Consider the following 20,747-nt stretch of genomic DNA (forward strand, 5'->3'; position numbering starts at 1 on the left):
ATATATTTTCAGTTCGCACACTTAGTGCTATACAATTTTTAAACCCGCACACTTAATGCCAATCTTGTCACCGTGTCCATTTATACCCGCACACTTAGTGCCGTGACCAATACCTTATGCATGTTGCTACCTTTATACATTCAACCATGGCATCATTCCATACACATACATTTTCATTTACACATCAACTCATTTAAACACAATTGCGTATATATTATGGTCATTTACATCAACACCAAATATATGCTTAATGACTTACTTTGTGTTGGGTAAAATAATTTCAAGTCGGCTACTCGATGACCTTCGCCTTTCCCTTGCTTGATTCTCCTTCTTTAACTCCTTGAGCTTGATCAATAAATCAACTAGTTTAACCATCTTGCTAAACATTCATAATTTAACTACACATGCATATGTATGCTTGTATATTCGCAACCGTCCTCACTAATTACCCATTTAGTCGATTATACACATAATTAAAGGTAACATCACGAACGGCATACTTATGTATATATATATATATATATATATATATGGGTATCACGATTAGATTTAACACCATCTTTATACTCAATTAGATGGCGAATGTATGTATATATATACAATGTCAACTATAACATCTTTTAAACACCTAATTTCATCTCATGAACATTTAATCAAATTTTCCTAATCTAGCATATATTTTCACATCTATTTGTAACATCATGTAAATTCACATACAACTACAATTAACCAAGCTCTTCATCCAATCATGCTCTCATGTTCGGTCATCCATATCTATACTAGCCATAACAAAATAATTTCTAAGTTTTAACACAAGCACAACACTTTAGTACCATGGCGAACACTTCATGCCTCATCACCACAAAGATCAAAACACCAACCGCATCATTCCTATCACCGAGACTATGGTTCGCACCTTAGCTTCCCACATTCTTCTCATAACCCCTCATAGTTCATTCGCCACCCATCATTCAACCAATAAAATTTCCTAGCAAACCTCTATGGCCAAGCACACACACACACACTTACATCTCAACTCACAATACCCAAAAAATCACATACTATCTAAACTATCTTAAACAATCAAAGAGTTCCCCCTCCTTTTCCATAGCCTAATGTTCCATTCCCCAACATTATTCAACATTTTGCATGGCTAAACAAGAACCATGATCGTTCACTCACAACAAGTAAACATCTTACAAGTTAACACAATGTACTAACCTCCTTAAGGCTTCAAGTGACCGAAATTCTCCCTCCTTCCTTCCTTCTAGCCGGCCAAGTTCAACAAAGAGAGAACTCTTTTCCTCCCTTTCTCTCCCTCACTCACGGCAATGGCAAAGGTAAGGATGAACATTCCCCTTTTTCTTTTCTTATTTTATTCCCTTTTCTTTTAATTCCTTTCTTTATTTTAGCTTGTCTCCCATTACCCAATTTCTCATTATAAAATCTAAGGCAAACAAATACATTGCCCATCCTCAATCTATCTTGGCCGGCCACCATAAGGAAATTTGGTAATTTGACATGCAAATCCAAGCATTTTCTAATATGTATCAATAGGCCACTTTAACATTAGCCTAGCACATTTCTCAATTTCCTCACATAAGTCCTTTCTAATAAATTTCACCTACAAATGACGAAATTAAGGCACTAAATTTTCACATATGTATATTCACGCACAATAAACATAGAAAATAATAATTAATTAATTTTGTGTCTCGGTTTTGTGGTCCCGAAACCACATCCCGACTAGGGTCAATTTTGGGATGTCACAACTCTCCCCCACTTAGGAAATTTTCGTCCCTGAAAATCTTACCGGTAAATAGGCTCGGGTATCGCTCTTTCATAGAGTCCTCAAGTTCCTAAGTGGCTTCTTCCATTCTGTGTTTATGCCACAACACCTTCACTAGCGGGATTTTCCTATCGCGTAACTCTTTTACTTCACGCCTCATAATGCGAACCGGTTCCTCTTCATAGCTCAAATTAGGCTGAATCTCAATCTCAAATGGAGCGATTACGTGCGATGGATCAGACCTATATCGTCGAAGCATCGAGACATGAAAAACGTTGTGAATCTTTTCGAGCTCAGGGGGCAAAATTAATCGATATACGACTGGCCCAACTCGTTCGGATACTTCATATGGCCCGACGAACCTCAGACTCAATTTGCCCTTACGACCAAATCTAAGCACTTTCTTCCAAGGTGAAACTTTGAGAAAGACCTTGTCTCCAACCTGATATTCAATATCTTTTCTTTTCAAATCCACATACGACTTTTGGCGATCCGGCGACTTTCAAACTTTCACGAATTACTCGAACTTTTGCTCGGCATCCTTAACCAAATCAACCTCAAGAATTTACCTTCACTAAGTTCATCCGAATAATGGGGTACGGCATTTACGACCTTATAAAGCCTCGTAAGACGACATCTTAATACTTGATTGAAAGCTATTGTTGTGTTTAATTCAATCAAAGGCAAATACCGCTCCCATGAACCACTAAACTCAAGGATGCAACATCTCAACATATCCTCGAGTATTTGAATTATCCGTTCGGATTGACCATCGGTTTGGGGGTGAAAGGCGGTGCTGAAATGCAACTTGGTACCCAAAGCTTCTTGCAACTTCTTCCAAAATCGCGAGGTAAATCTCAGATCTCTATCCGACACGATGGAAATAGGCACCCCGTGCAATCTCACAATCTGAGAAATGTATAATTCGGCTAGTTTGTCCATTGAAAAATCCGTGCGTACGGGGATAAAGTGAGCCGACTTAGTCAATCTATCTACAACGACCCAAATCGCATCCTTCTTACTCGCTGACAATGGCAGTCCGGATACAAAGTCCATTGTGACTCGATCCCATTTCCACTCGGGTATCGTGATCGGCTGAAGTAATCCTGAAGGCACTTGATGTTCCACTTTCACTTGTTGACATATTAAACATCTCGAAACAAAGTTGGAGATGTCTCGTTTCATACCATGCCACCAAAACCGACGTTTCAAATCGTTGTACATCTTCGTACTCCCCGGGTGGATTGCCATTCGGCTACAATGGGCTTCGCTTCGAATAATCGAAATAAGTTCAATTTTTGGAACACACAGACGACTTCGAACCTCAAACAATCGTTATCATCGATTTGAAACTCCGATTCCTTGTTCGAACACACTCACTGTTTTGCAACCAACTCATCGTCAACTTTCGAGCTTCACGAATTTGATGAGTCAATAATGGTTTGGCCTTTAATTCGCTATTAACACATTGTCGGGTAGAATAGACAAGTGTACATTCATAGCTCGTAAAGCAAACAAAGATTTTCACTTAAGGCGTCCGCAACCACATTAGCCTTTCCGGTGATAATCAATGACAAGCTCATAATCTTTTAACAACTCGAGCCAACGCCTTTGTCGTAGATTTAAGTCTCTTTGAGTCATCAAATATTTGAGACTTTGGTGATCCGAATACACATGACACTTCTCACCAAATAAGTAATGTCGCCATATCTTTAAGGCGAATACGATGGCAGCCAATTCGAGATCATGGGTCGGATAATTTTTCTCATGTGGCTTTAATTGTCTCGACGCATAGGCCACAACTTGACCTTCTTGCATCAATACGCAACCTAACCCAAGTAGGGAGGCATCGCTATAGATGACAAACTCTTTGCCAGATTCGGGTTGCACTAGAATTGGGGCTTCAGTCAAATAAGTTTTCAATTGATCGAAGCTTTTCTGACATTTCTCCGTCCATTCGAACCTAACATCCTTTTGGAGTAAGCCGTCATTGGTGTGGCTATGGTCGAGAAACCTTTTACAAATCGTCGGTAATAACCGACAAGTCCCAAAAGCTCGAACCTCAAGAATATTCCTCGAGGCTTCCAGCTAAGTATGGCTGAAATTTTGTTCGGTGTACTCGAATACCCGTCAGATACCACATGACCCAAGAAGCTAACCTCCTCAACCGAACTCACACTTGCTGAACTTAGCATATAACTGCTTATCTCGTAAAATTTGCAACACTAACCTCAGGTGTTCAGCATGTTCGGTCTCATTTTTCGAATAGACCAAAATGTCATCAATGAACACAACTACGAACCGATCCAAATATGGTCCGAAAATCCGATTTATTAAATCCATAAATATCGCAGGGGCATTAGTGAGCCCAAACGTTATCACCAAGAATTCGTAGTGACCGTACCTCGTTCTAAAAGCGGTTTTGGGTATGTCCGATTCTCGGACCCTCAACCGATAGTACCCCGACCTCAAATCTATCTTTGAAAACACTGAGGCTCCCTTTAATTGATCAAACAAATCGTCAATTCGTGGCAACAGATATTTATTCTTTATCGTCACTTTATTCAACTGACGATAGTCGATGCACAATCTCATAGTTCCATCCTTCTTCTTCACAAACAATACTGGTGCGCCCCATGGAGAAAAACTCGGTCGAGTGAAACCTCTATCCGTCAATTCTTGCAATTGAACCTTCAATTCCTTTAATTCCGTTAATGCCATACGATACGGGGCTATTGAAATCGGCGTAGTACCGGTACAACCGATGCGAATTCCACTTCTCGAACCGGTGGCAATCCCAGAACTCCTCGGAAAAACATCTGAATACTCACAAACCACTAGTACCGATTCGAGTTTCCTTTCCATCTCTTTACTTTCAAACACATACGCAAAGTATGTTTCACATACATATGAATGAGTAGAGCCGGGGTCAATCAATGCAATCACACTGGTATCAAAGAGAGTAAAAGTACCAGTGATAACGTCAGGGGAGGATGCCTCCTCTCGTGCGCAGATGGCATATGCTCTAGCAGGAGCACGGGTCTCGGATCAAACAGCCGTATCAGAGGCTCCTCTCTGATTACCACCCCTACCTCCTAAAATCCTCGAGGGTCTACCTCTAGCCGTCGTCCCACTAGATCTTGCACCTTGCATCTTATTCTTCTCATCTAGCTCCGTGCAATCTCTAATGAAGTGGTCCTTCGAACCACATCCGTAACAGGCCCTATTAACAGACTTACCCCAACATTCACCTAGGTGTCGTCTTCCACATTGGGGGCATTCAGGTTTCTCTTGATAATTATTGCCCACACTAGCTACCGAAGTAGCTCGGGAGTCCGTCAATGGTCGGGCTCTGATGGAAATTCCCACAGTCGCCCTCGACTTATTTGTGTCCTCCCTGAACTTCTTTACCGCCGAGAATGGAGCTTTGCCCGTCGATCTTTTACGATAATCTCTAGCTTCAAATTCAGCCTTCTTCTTCTCCCTTCCGAGTTCTTCCGCCTTGCAGGCTCGTTCAACTAGTGTTACAAATTCTTTTATCTCCAAAATACCCACCAGTAGCTTTAACTCTTCATTCAATCCTTCTTCAAATCTTTTGCACATAGCAACCTCATCAGCCACACACTCCCGAGCATACCGACTAAGTCTTACGAACTCATGTTCGTATTCAGATACTGTCATACGGCCTTGCTTAAGCTCCAAGAATTCCTTACGCTTCTGATCGATGAACCGTTGACTAATATATTTCTTCCGAAATTCCGTTTGAAAGAAATCCCAAGTAACTTGTTCCTTTAGGACTATGGAAATCAAAGTCCTCCACCAATAGTAGGCTGAGTCCCGCAACAAGGATATAGCACACCTAAGACATTCATCGGGTGTGCATGATAGTTCATCAAACACCCGAATGGTGTTATCGAGCCAGAATTCGGCCCTTTCGGCATCATCAGTAACTATGGCCTTGAACTCCTCGGCCCGCTTCCTAATCAAGTCCACGGTGGTTTACTCAGCCTCACAGGATCGATGAATCGGAGGCATTGCGGGCTTTTGGGGTGGAGTATTTAAATTTGGGAATGGTTGGACAGCCGGGTTGGTTCGGGCATATTGCGCGACCCACTCATTCATCATGGTGAAGAAGGCTTGTTTCGCCCCTTCATTTTGATTATTCGCGGATAACTGAGGCTCAACAGGCGGTGTCCCTTGCGCGGGAGCAGCCGCTACACTTTCAACGTCATCCGCCAAGGGTCTCTCTACCCCGGGTTCCATTTGCTAATCAAAACAAAAATTTCAACCGTCAAAGTCATCACATTATTAACCACTAACGATTTGGCATGTATAGCTAGACTCACACGCGCTATGGTAGTCCTAGAACCGACTAAACCATAGCTTTGATACCAATAAAATGTAACACCCCAAACCCGAGATCGTCACCGGATTTGAACACGTGGTGTTACCGGGCTCACTTCCCTTATTTCTCTATTTGTAATATTGATTGCTGTTCCAGGCAGGCTAGCTAACTGCGTCACTGTCTCCTTAAAAATCATATCTCGAGTTTCAAAACTCGGAAACTGATTCCGTAAATTTTCCCTGAATTTAGACTCATATTTCTATCCATGGATTTATTTCTAGAATTTTTGGTCGGGCCAATTGGTACAGTTTATTAGTTAAACTCGTCCATGTTACAGGGGTCGACTACACTGACCTTCGCGCATTACGACCTGAATATCTTCTCGTACAGAGCTTCAATGCTCATGCCGTTTGTTTCTAATGAAACTAGACTCAAAAGGGAATCTTCACATATAAGGAAAAACTTCTAATTCCTTCTGGATAATTTATGGTAAATTTTCAAAGTCGAGACAGGGGACCCAGAAATCGTTCTGGCCCTGTCTCACGAGAACTTTAATATCTCTCAGTATACTGCTCATATGGTCGTTTCGTTTCATCCATATAAAAATAGATTCATCAAGGTTCAATTTCATAATTTATTCACTATATAATTCTACTTCTACTATTTTTAGTGATTTTTCAATCTCATCTTACTGCTGCTGTCCGCAACAGTTACTGCAGTAGACTATGCCAATTTCGTGAATCTTTCCTTGGCCTTACTAATCATCCATCATACATGACACAAATTATGGCCACCTTATCAAAATTAAAATTTCTAAGACTCGTGGCTATAGGTTCTAGCATCCCACTCGACGACCACATAGGCCATTTTCACATGGCTGAAAGTTTACAACCCACAATTCAACAAAACATAATAGCCTATACATGCCAAATGTTCTCCTAGTTCAACTACGAAGACAATACCAAAAGGTTTCCAGCCGGTGTGATGACTTCAACGACGGTTCCGAGCACGCAATAATACGAGTCCAAGAGACCTAAAATGGGTGACAAGAAAACACCGAGTGAGTTTATAACTCAAGAAGTCATAAGCATTCATCAACCATCCATTAATAAAATTTTCGCAACATCAAACAATAAACGAGGCTAGGTACTTCATCCATATCGAAACTATACCATAATTCCTCGGACCTTTCGGTTCAATCTCATACCAAGTCATACATCCACATTTCATATTTTATACAATAAGATATTTGAGGCATTTTACACACCAACTCATTCACACCACAATCATACAATTGCAATCATCACATAGATTTAAAGCTTACCAAGCTCAACCCGAGCATGAACGTATTGCCTAATCGTCATGAGCTCAAGGTACTTACCCGATCCGCTGTCCGGGATCAACTCGATAATGTTGCACACTCAGTGCCAATTGTAACGCAAGAGCATATAGTGAATCCGCACACTTAGTGCTATATATTTTCAGCTCGCACACTTAGTGCTATATAATTTTCAGCTCGCACACTTAGTGCTATGTATTTCGCACACTTAGTGCTATATATTTTCAGTTCGCACACTTAGTGCTGTACAATTTTTAAACCCGCACACTTAGTGCCAATCTTGTCACCGTGTCCATTTATACCCGCACACTTAGTGCCGTGACCAATACCTTATGCATGTTGCTGCCTTTATACATTCAACCATGGCATCATTCCATACACATACATTTTCATTTACACATCAACTCATTTAAACACAATTGCGTATATATTATGGTCATTTACATCAACACCAAATATATGCTTAATGACTTACTTTGTGTTGGGTAAAATAATTTCAAGTCGGCTACTCGATGACCTTCGCCTTTCCCTTGCTTGATTCTCCTTCTTTAACTCCTTGAGCTTGATCAATAAATCAACTAGTTTAACCATCTTGCTAAACATTCATAATTTAACTACACATGCATATGTATGCTTGTATATTCGGCAACCGTCCTCACTAATTACCCATTTAGTCGATTATACACATAATTAAAGGTAACATCACGAACGGCATACTTATGTATATATATATATATATATATGGGCATCACGATTAGATTTAACACCATCTTTATACTCAATTAGATGGCGAATGTATGTATATATATACAATGTCAACTATAACATCTTTTAAACACCTAATTTCATCTCATGAACATTTAATCAAATTTTCCTAATCTAGCATATATTTTCACATCTATTTGTAACATCATGTAAATTCACATACAACTACAATTAACCAAGCTCTTCATCCAATCATGCTCTCATGTTCGGTCATCCATATCTATACTAGCCATAACAAAATAATTTCTAAGTTTTAACACAAGCACAACACTTTAGTACCATGGTCGAACACTTCATGCCTCATCACCACAAAGATCAAAACACCAACCGCATCATTCCTATCACCGAGACTATGGTTCGCACCTTAGCTTCCCACATTCTTCTCATAACCCCTCATAGTTCATTCGGCCACCCATCATTCAACCAATAAAATTTCCTAGCAAACCCCTATGGCCAAGCACACACACACACACACTTACATCTCAACTCACAATACCCAAAAAAAATCACATACTATCTAAACTATCTTAAACAATCAAAGAGTTCCCCCTTTTTCCATAGCCTAATGTTCCATTCCCCCAACATTATTCAACATTTTTGCATGGCTAAACAAGAACCATGATCGTTCACTCACAACAAGTAAACATCTTACAAGTTAACACAATGTACTAACCTCCTTAAGGCTTCAAGTGACCGAAATTCTCCCCTCCTTCCTTCCTTCTAGCCGGCCAAGTTCAACAAAGAGAACTCTCTTTCCTCCCTTTCTCTCCTCACTCACGACAATGGCAAAGGTAAGGATGAACATTCCCCTTTTTCTTTTCTTATTTTATTCCCTTTTCTTTTAATTCCTTTCTTTATTTTAGCTTGTCTCCCATTACCCAATTTCTCATTATAAAATCTAAGGCAAACAAATACATTGCCCATCCTCAATCTATCTTGGCCGGCCACCATAAGGAAATTTTGCAATTTGACATGCAAATCCAAGCATTTTCTAATATGTATCAATAGGCCACTTTAACATTAGCCTAGCACATTTCTCAATTTCCTTACATAAGTCCTTTCTAATAAATTTCACCTACAAATGACGAAATTAAGGCACTAAATTTTCACATATGTATATTCACGCACAATAAACATAGAAAATAATAATTAATTAATTTTGTGTCTCGGTTTTGTGGTCCCGAAACCACATCCCGACTAGGGTCAATTTTGGGATGTCACACTTAGCCCCTCTGGCTAACCTTTATCTGTAGACCCTTAGGTTCCCTCAATCATTTATTCATCATTCACTTCTAGGTTATTTGCCAAATATCTACAAACTTGCACTTGCAGGCTCCCTATAACTTGACCCTGAAAATCCTCTTTAAGAGGTTTATCTGCCACCTCAGTCTTTTCTACCTTTTCACCTTATTCTTACGTGTTGGGAATCTTTGTTCTGCATTATTTTACGTACTTTCTTCGACCAAATTGTACCTCAATCTCCATTAACTTGTCCTGTTAGCTTTTGAATTCATCCCTTTTAGGCGGCCCGTACCTGATGCCATGGTCGAGCTACAATCTTACACTTGAAATCCCATATTTTGTGTCCTAGCGGACATTCCCGTGTTTATTTTCCCAGTGGACTACCCGTGTTTACTATCCCAACGGACTATACTAGGTGCCATAGCCAAGCTATAGTCTTACATGTTAGACCTCTTTAGAGGTGTCGCCCCCTAGGACCTTACCATTATTATAGTGTCGCCCCATAGAGCCTGTTAATCACCATCCCGATGTTGCTTTATGAAACCTAACAACCGTCATCACAGTGTCATCCCAAAGGACCTAATTCTCATTTTACCTTGTGTTTGCATTTAGCAACACTATTTGGCGATATCTTAATGAAATTCTAATTTCCCTATTCCTCCGCCCATTCCTTAATTTCACCATTTCTAACCTTGATGCTCGAACATTGCAGTGTCCCCTCCACAAGGCCTGGAGCTTTACATATTATGATTTGCACACAACAACACCAAATAATGATATCTAAAAAAATCACCTGCTTTTAACTGTAGATTTTACAGCATAACTCGCAGTTGGAATCTGCTTTTGGCTTTGGATACATAACAGTACCCACAGATGGAATCTGCTTTTGGCTGTCGATATACAACGAAATAGATAAATGTAAATAAACTATCAGACTTCCTCCGATGACATCGCCCCATCCCATGCAATGCAATACAACATATTTAATACATATCACATTTGATAGCATTTAATGTACTAACATACGGAAAATCAGTAGCAAAAATCATGTGTTCCATGCATTCAGATTAACAGTAACATAAGGCATGTCCTTCATACAATTGCAAGTGTATAGATACAATAGTCATATATATTATTCATAATTCATGCAATGATATTTAAATATGATATCAATTTTATCAAGTAAGACATGTATTTTTATTAAGTTTCATATTACCAGGGACTTAATTGCACAAAATTAAACATTAAAACAATTCTAATTTCAATCAGGGACTAAGCTACACAAATCTTAAAGATTACGGGTCAAAACTATTAATTTTGAGTTATAGGGGACACAAAGCCATGTGACCGAACTATGTAAGAAGCCCTGGACTATGTGGATGATGTACACGACCTTATGAAAGATTATAGCCATGTGGCATTCGTAAAATCAACCTACGGGGGAGACACGATAGTATGGCTAGGCTGTGTAGAAAGGTTTAAGCCATGTGCAATTTGAACTCCTAGGGTTTCAAGGTGGACATGGTCATGTGAGAGGGTCGTATGGCCCACGCGCTTGTGTGGTTGGCTATGTGGCCTTACTTTAGGCTCGGTTTTGCCCTGATTTACTAGTAAAAGAACACGCACCTATCACCGGGGTCTTGAACGATGATCCTCATGTCCAAATCTGATCCAGGATACCTATAAAGAGTCTTTCAACAGACAAATAAGCAAGAATTAATAATGGTTTTCAAGAAAAGTCAAGATTTTAGGAGATATCGACAAGATTCGTAAAAGATTGTTTAATCGATCTTGAAATTAACGTGAACAAAAATTCTACAGACATTTTGAGATCTAAATGTCAGAATTGAAATGTTCTTGCCAATTCTTGGCAACGTTAGAGACGAGATTCGACGGTATTACGTTAAATCGATAAGAAGAACAGTTAAATAGAGATCAATTTCGGGTTCAAGATTAAAATAAAATTTTTAGCAATGAAAGAAAAACATTTGCAAAGGAGAAGATGAAAAAGAAAAGGGAAAGAATTAGGGAAAAAAAAGTAAAATTTTAGTTCAATTGGAAAAAGAAAACTAGAGTTCTATTTTGATTTGGATAAGAGATTAAATACCTAGGGATTTCAAAATTTGAGAGACTAAATGGTAAAATACCCTTTTGTCGAAAATTAAAAAAAATAAAAATGGAGGATGAGTTTGGCATGATTTGAACCTAAGAAATAAGAGAAGGAATGAAAAGGCTTAGCCATTTAGGTTGCTACTCATTCTGAACATGTTTTTACTCCATTTAATATATATTTTATGGGAATTTTCATTCTAGTTTGCTGAAAAATTAAGATAAAGAAATGAGAGAGAAGTGAATTAAACCTTAGATCTTTAGGGAATATACTAAGTTCTTAACCATTAAGATTAAAACTCATTTTTGGTTAATTATTACTTCTAACCCTATATATTTGGGGTGTTATATGCTGAGAGTCTAATACGTAACTACTTTAAGTTTGAAATTCGTCACAAGGCTCCTCGTCATGCCATCGCCTCTGTTTTGCCTCTGTTTTGAACGTTGTCGAGTTGTTGTGTAACACCCCTTACCCAACATGGTCACTGGACCCGACCAAAGAGATGCTATAGTAATATTCTACAATCAATAACTACTTACTAAACTGATGTAAACACGCCCGGGGGTTCCACAACTACGAACCAAGATCCATTAGAGCTCCCAAAAGGCCCCATGACGTGCACTAGGCAACTCCAAGAAGCTTTAACAGCTTTATTGGCATGAATTTGGGATGAATCAAAGCCCCTTGTTGATGAAGAAGTTGGGAACAAACTCTTTAAAGACTCCTTGAGCCCTTGTGCAAGCCGAATTTAGTACCTTACCAGCTACCCGAGCTCAACTCAGCTCTAATCAACTCACTTGAGCTTATTTCAGATCATACGAGCTCAATTTAGTTTCTTTTCAGCTCATTTCTTTTTCCATTTCAATAAACAAAGTTTTAACTTTATTTTAACTCAATTTGCTACAGCTCAAGTCGAATTCCCTAGCTCAAATCAGTTCATTGATAGTTTATGTTTATTTAAGCTAGCCGAATTTAATATGCTAGTTAGTTTTAATTTAATGTGTCCAAATTGGTTAATTGTTATTTAAGTTGTTTAGTTGCTATTTAATTATGTCTAAATAAATATATATTTTAATTAATTGTGTTCATTTCCCTTGTAGGTTCAGCCGAATATGGAAGAACATTTAAGACTAGGTGCATGCACGGTTTTATTCAATGAATGGGAAGATTCACGCACGACCAAGTTCAAGGCTAATGAGGGTTCATGAACGGTTTGCTACATGCATTTCAAGCTGATGGTTGGCTTCCCAAAATACTTATTCGGCCAAGAGGTAGCTACCTAATTAATTCTCAAGTTACATTCATGGATGAAGTTTAATGAAGATGCATGGATAGCAAGTTACAACGAATGGGAGAATGCATCCATATCTTGATACATGAATTGTTTGCTGACCAATTGACTCCCCTAGGTGTCTATTCGGCCAAGAGGCACTTCTTGAATGCTCCATTCATTCCATGGCCAAATTTAGACAAGCCAATAAGCTGCCATTCATTCATCATCCTTCAAATGGTTTTTCCTTAATCATGAAGCTGCCCATTGGAGTTATATTCAGCTGAATGTAGACTTGACCTCATTAATGATTTGTTCTAGAATTTTCTAGTGCATTCCTAACTGAATTACTTAGCCTTTAAGCTAGTTATTTTTTCCATTCAGCTATCACATGCTAGGCTATAAATAGTTTGTTTATTTCTTCGTAAAAGGGACTTTTGACAATTTTATTAATGAAACTCTGTTTCTGTGAGGTTGCTTCCTCTCATATCTCGTACAAGTTTTGAAGACTTATCTAATTGTGCTAGTGGCGTCTACCGAGCTTGTTTGAACTTATCACTATCTCTGGTGTGGCGTTCACTTATCCTACTATTCAATCTTTTCACCTTAACAATATAAGACCTAGGGTGACACTTTTTAGTGTTGAATCACTCCTGACGTTAAGTTCAATATTCCATCTCCACCTTTTGTTATTTCTTTCTTGTTATCTCCAAAACCAAACCAACTACTCAACACCCATCTTTGCTTCCCTTAGCCGAACCTATCACCATACACTTACCCCTTTTTGAATCCCATTTGCTTCTAACAAGCCTATTAAGCCTATATTTCCAATCAAGGTCCTCTTGCGAACGACTCTTCTCAAAGATGATAGGGCACCTTTTGAATTCGACTCCATCACCCAAGCCGGATCACATCATAAATAATACTTACTTATTGATAATTGATATTCTATATAATCCAACATATTAAAATTTTAAACTCTAAAAGTATCTAATTGTAAAATCCAAGCCTAGAGAATAAGATAGATTTACAAAATTTCTAAAGTTTTAATGAAAATATTGAAAATCCGTAATTGGTATCAATATTGAAACGATACCTTTCTAAAAATCGATACCAAAATTGTATATTATTTTCTTTACAAAACAATGGTATCAATACTTATTTTAGGGTATCGACATTTTATGAAAAAGTATCGATACTCAAATAAAAATTGATACCATTTGGTATTCTGTTTGTTTTAAAACTATTCATATGGTCAAGTATCGATACTAATTGCCAAAGTATTGATACCTAGGTTCAAAATGATAAAAAATCGTCTTTAAAAGTTCATTTTATACCAAATTTTCCTATCACACAAAAGGCATTTTTATGCCTATTCAGTCATAAAAAAAAATTCTAACCAATGTGCCCTCATTGACACCACAATTCAATAATCAAATCAATATCATACAAGCCTAAAATGCTTACTAAGATCACATACAATTTCCTCATTCAAATATACCATTCAAGCTTACTTCAACCATAAATCAACCATCCAAAAGTAGCACACAACCAAATAACAATATATATATATATATATATATATATATACCTACTAATCAGTATAAGCCAAACATCAAAGCCATAAATACATAAATGTCAAAATCTATGCAATACCAACAACATTCAAATATGACAACTACCATAAGTAATTATTATCCAACATAACAACATTTCACCTATTACATGCCATATTACCAAAATGAATATTCAAAAACTACTTAAGATTTTCCGGATAATGTGATTCTTTAAGTTGATCCGATCGCTCCTTTCCTCAAAAGACATATTTACAGGAAAACAACAGAAAAGTCACAAGTAAGCTTACTTAAGCTTAGTAAGTTCTATGGATTAAAAACAATTAACTTACCGAATAAATTTATCTATAACATAATACATAAAAGTCATAAATCATAATCCTGTCAACCATAACCAAATCATGGGTGAGTTTTAAACTTAATTACAAATGGAACAATCCAATCAATTACATTATACCAGTAAAAATAAACCCGATGAACGTTATGACGGACCCGTATACACAGTTAACCATCAAAACACACTACAACGCTCAATGAGCTGACCATCTAAAAACACACTTGGGCACTAAGTGCCAAGCCCGTAGGCTAACATCCCTCCGAAACACACCTCCGCACTGAGTGCCAAGTCCGAAGGCTTTACATCCACCCCGAACCACACCTGAATCACTGTAATATAACGCGATGTTCGCAACAAATGCTGAACTTTGGTAAATTTAGTAAACAATAATTAAAAAAAATCATCATTTCAACATCAATCAATCCCGTACAGAGCACGATATAACCTATTAGCATGTTAATCGTATCCTATCCTATGTTCATCGGTTCACTTATTTAATTTATAACAACATTCAATATGATTTCCATCTCAAATCAACCTACTTACTACGACTCATCATTTTCAAATCATTTAGCAATTCCAATTCGTAAATAATTAAATGTTTAAATTATACTAAAATAAAACCGTACGAACTTAGCAAGGTTAAACTGCAAAAACAACAAAAGTCCAAGGACTAATCAATAACCTTCCCTTTTCCTTATTATCAACTTGATCTTGATCTGTAATATGATTTATTTCAATTATTAGCTTAAATTTCACATCCTATTCAACTTAATGCATCTAATTTCTTATTTACAATATTTACACATTAACCTTAAACTTTACATTTTACTCAATTTGGTCCCAAAGACCAAAACATGATTATTTCTAAAATTAACCCTTTTTCCCATAGAACCAAATTTTAACCACTCCAAACCAGCCCCTACTCTCAAGAAAGCCTAATAATTTTTAACGTTCTATTTATTTAATCCCTAATCTTAAAAACCACTCAAAACTTACTTTACAAAATAGCTAAAATTCATCATTTAACTTCAACCCAAAATGTAGACATCAATAAACATCAAAAACATCAATGGACATTTTTCTAAACTTCATCAATTTCATAAATTAGTCCCTATACTAGATAAATACCATTTCAACTAACTCAAAAACATACAAATCATGAAAAAATAAACTAAAATACACTTACAGCAACCAAGAATAGCACAAACCGAAGCTCCCAAGTCTTCCAACAATGGTTTTTCGGCAAAATAAAGAAAAAAGAAGACAATGACCACTTTCACTTTTCTTTTGTTTTATCTAATATATTTCATTACTTTAACATTATTTTTTTAATAATAATTTCTTAAGAAAATCTTAGTTTATTAAACTTTTACTGTCCATTAAAACTAAAATGACTTAATTGCCATTTAGAACCATTCAATCATTCCATAAAGACAATTTAAACCAAATCACTAATATCTCTTGACTTTTGCATATTTTATGGTTTAGTCCTTTTTAAATAATTAACTAACTAAATGATAAAATTTCTTAACTAAAATTTAACATGACATTAATTATTTTGTAAATATTAAATAATCAATATTTACGGGTTGATACATCAAAATTGTGGTCCAAAAACTGCAGTTTCTGACACTATTAGAAAATGAGCTGTTACACGTCGCAATGTCGTCTCTACTTTAACTCTAATTTGATCGAAAAATGTGAAACACACACCACACAAGATTGCAGTTATTTCATAAATATTATAAGTCCAATTCTTAACTCTTCTTATACCAATGGAATCTTAACATAAAACTCTTATTTGATAACCTTGTAATTATCATATTAATTCACATAAGTTCCACTTAACATATTTTATCCAAGTCACTTTAACATTTACTGTCATTGATACAATCCTTTTTTATTTATATACCTTTTATTACTATTCATGTTTATAGTCAGTAAACTTTAATAAAATAAGATCCTGATACTTACATATTTTTATCCAAGCACATCCGTATACATATTGCACTTAAAGCGTGTTCCATTCAAACACAATCAAGTTGCACCACATACATGCTATGTCTTAAAAGTATCATATCATATTTCCAACACACAACATGGACCCATGTACAAGTGCATGACTAATCCTTATTCGCATATTAATGTATCCTAACTAATGTACTATGTTTATTAGAGCAAATCCTTTATACACATAAAAATCTCATAGCATATCCCATATATAATCAAAATCACATATTCACATTCATAATCACAAATTGATTTCCTTTCAAATTATCAAACTAATTTCATACTATCATTCATCAATTGATTCTTTTCCAAGTTTCCTCAATATTTCATTATATATGTCCTCAAAATAATTACTAGTCATTAAATTGAAAATTTTATGATAATACAAATATGATATATATAACAAAATATGTCACATTATTAAATGTCAACGTCAACTATCACATCATTATTTCTCTATATCAATCGTCACGTCATCACTTAACAAACGTTAGGAAATTTAATATAAAATATAATATTAAGAACTTAATTAATTCTTAGTTTTTGATTAAAAACTCAGTTAGGTGCTCAATTAATTTTTCATTTTATGAGGACTTCTTTTACCATCTAACTTCTTTTTGTGTATGTAATTTTAAGTTTTAGGTAAACGAAATGTTATAAATAAAACAAAAACATTACAAAATTAAAAATGATATAAACACAAAATGAACATGCTATATATATAAAAATAAAAATTATAACATATGTATTTATACATAAAATATAATATTAAAATTACAATATTCTCTTTTTTTCATTGAATTTCCTTTTTTTTAAATATACAAGTGTGGCATTTGAAAAAGCATGTCAACGGTGCCTAGCCATAAATATATATAGTGATAGTTGTTTTGTGATTTATAGATATGAAAAAGAAATACAACCAAAACTTAATATTATTTTGGTGAAAGTGATATTAGAAGTAGAAAATGGATTTGTGATTTTCAATTTGATATTAGAAAATTGATTTCATTTTTATCCACTATATTATGTAATTCCTTGTACTTTTTCTCACCTTATCCACTTTGAATAATATATTGAATTTCTTGTTGGACAAGCGAACAAGGGGCGTGGGTGACTTAAAACACCAAATATTTGTTCTTATTTTAAATTTCCCTCACATGATATTGACTTTTACTTGGTTTCCCTTTGTATGGACAATATAGATTGCCTCAAACTCATATTTGATTAATGCTTCTATGGTGGATATAAAATGGAAAATTATTTTATTGTTACAGAGGTTTCAAAATTTCACACCTCATATGTAATGTCAAATAGGTGACACAGATTTTTCTTATGTGTAGTAAAATAAGTGAAAATTTTCATTTACACTATATAAATGTTGAAATCCAATCATTATTTAAAATATAATTTTGAAAAATAAATTATAAAATACATATTTTTAGTATTATAAAAGGAATAGATTCTAAATTTAGATAGATTTAATACATGTAAAATGAATTTTAATTTAGGGTAATTGTATGTATGAAATTTTAATTGTGGTTTAAATATATACATGAAACTTTAATTTTAATTTTAATTGTATATATTTAAAAATAAATGCAACAATTTATTTTTATATTAGAAAGAATGGTTGTTTGTATATACAATATGTAAACTTAACATGGTGTTATATAGATAATTATGTTAGTAATTTGTGAAATTTGAATCAAATTAAAATTCTTTAAGTATTTAATTTTTAGTTGTTTTATTTCGTATAAATGAAAAAAGGCATAACATCATATTAATACTCAATTTTTTATTAAAAAATATTAAATAATTTATTTGATTAAATTAATATTGAATAAAGAAGTAGAACTGCCACAATCTTGGTAGATAGAAAATACAGGGATTGGAAAAGATTTTAAAATTTTAAAAGGGAATCTTAAAAATTAAGAAATGAAAAACAAATAGAGTCAAAGTCCACAAAATCAACATATTACGATTTCTTAAGGTTTTCCAATTGCCCCTTTTCCCTTTTAATTAAATTTTCTAGGGTTTGATCTTAAGAGTTATCAACAACAACAACAAACCACCTACTACATGTGAGAGTGGTTTGGGCCCCAATTCCCTCCTGTTTGCACATGCAATGGAGCTCTCCATTTTACTTGAGTTTTATTCCATAATTTTTGGAAATAATTCTACAACACACTTATAAATATAATGGCTTAACCTATTATTTAGGGTTTGAATTTGGTACTTATTCTCATATAATTTTTTTTGTTTAAGTTAATTTCTGAACTTGACAATTGTTTCATATTAGGATCTAAACTTTTTCTTATATAAATTAATCTTTAAATTTAAAAATTATTTTTATATTGGACCTGAATTTTATGTTGATCTTACTTTTTAAGCAAATATCAGTAATTGATATGGACAAAAAACAATTTAGGTCTCAATGTGAGAATAATTGTCAAGTTAATTAAATACCTTAGACAAAAAAAAATCAGACTCTAATATGAGAACAATTACTAAATTTAAAAACTAATTTGAAGGAAAAACAAGTTTAAACTCTAATACCGAACATTTGCTAAGTTTAAATACTAACTAAAGCGAAAAAAATTTAAACTCTAATATAGAATAATTACTAAATTTTAATCCCAAATAATACATCAACCAAATAAAATTAAAACTCCATGAGATAAAAATAAAAATAATACAAATACAATTTAAAATTTATAAAAATACATGAAATCTTTAAATATATATATATATATATATATATATATATATATACACGTAAAAGTTTACAAATATATCAAAATCAAAGTTAACACAAATATTTGTTGTAACATGCATGCGTGTTGGTTGACAACGCGATTGGAGACTTATGCAAAGCCATGTTTGAGATTCAGCCTCCAAACTACCTTAAATTAGGGGATGTAAAAAGCAGTCTTTAAACAATTTATTTTGTTTTCACATGAAAGATTCTTTAATAATGGGTTAAATTTGGAATTTACTATATTCTCCTCTTGCAATTGCGTCACACATGAGGCTATGCACATTTAAGCTTTTACATTTTGTTATTTACGTCTTGTTATTTCTCTCTTTTCTTTTTCTTTTTTATTTTTTTATAAATTATTTTTGTAGTCACTCAATTATATTCATATTTTTCAATCATTCAATTATAAAGAAGAAAATTTTAAATGGCCATTCAACTAATCAGGTTCTTTTTTTTGTCCTTTTCCGTCAAGTACCGTTAATTTTTTTACAGGAGGGTGATGTCGATATTTTAAAAATTAGTATAATAATAAATTTAACTATCAACTTTTACATATTGTCTCAATATAGTCATAATTTTAAAAATTAACTCTCAAAATTTATATATTTAAAAATAAAAAAACATATAAATAAATAAATATCTAAAAAACTAAAAAATCATTAAAAATTGTAAATATAAATTTTTTTATAAAATCAAAATTCAGAACTCGATACTCAGTTCGAGATATAATCGAGCTACTCAAGCTTTATTAAGCTTTTTTACTAATTTAATACTCAAGCTTGACCCTATAGTTAAACTTAGGGTTAATAGTATATATTAAAGGTAATAACATAATTTAATAATATAAAAATATATAAAGTTTGATAAGGCTTGCGAGCCGTTCAAGTATAGTATTACTAAGCTCAAATTTAGCTCGACCAATAGTTTGAGCTCGACTCAATAATTACCGGATCAAATTCGAATTCTTTTCGAGTCAAACTTGAATAGCTTGCAAACACCATTGTCTCAATCTACCCCTAAGTGGATGAGAGAGAGAGAGAGAGTTGTGTAAGAATGTAAAGTGAGCTTTGATTTGCTAAAAGTGGTAATATGAGCTATGTGTGGCTTGGGGATTAGATTACTAGTTTAGTCTAAGGGCCTATTTGGATGAGCGGTGCATTTACTTGTTATTAGTATAAAAATAATGATAGTGGTGAAATTAGATA

Source organism: Gossypium arboreum, chromosome 11 (genome assembly GCF_025698485.1).
Source record: "Gossypium arboreum isolate Shixiya-1 chromosome 11, ASM2569848v2, whole genome shotgun sequence".
In the NCBI taxonomy this organism is placed as follows: Eukaryota; Viridiplantae; Streptophyta; class Magnoliopsida; order Malvales; family Malvaceae; genus Gossypium; species Gossypium arboreum.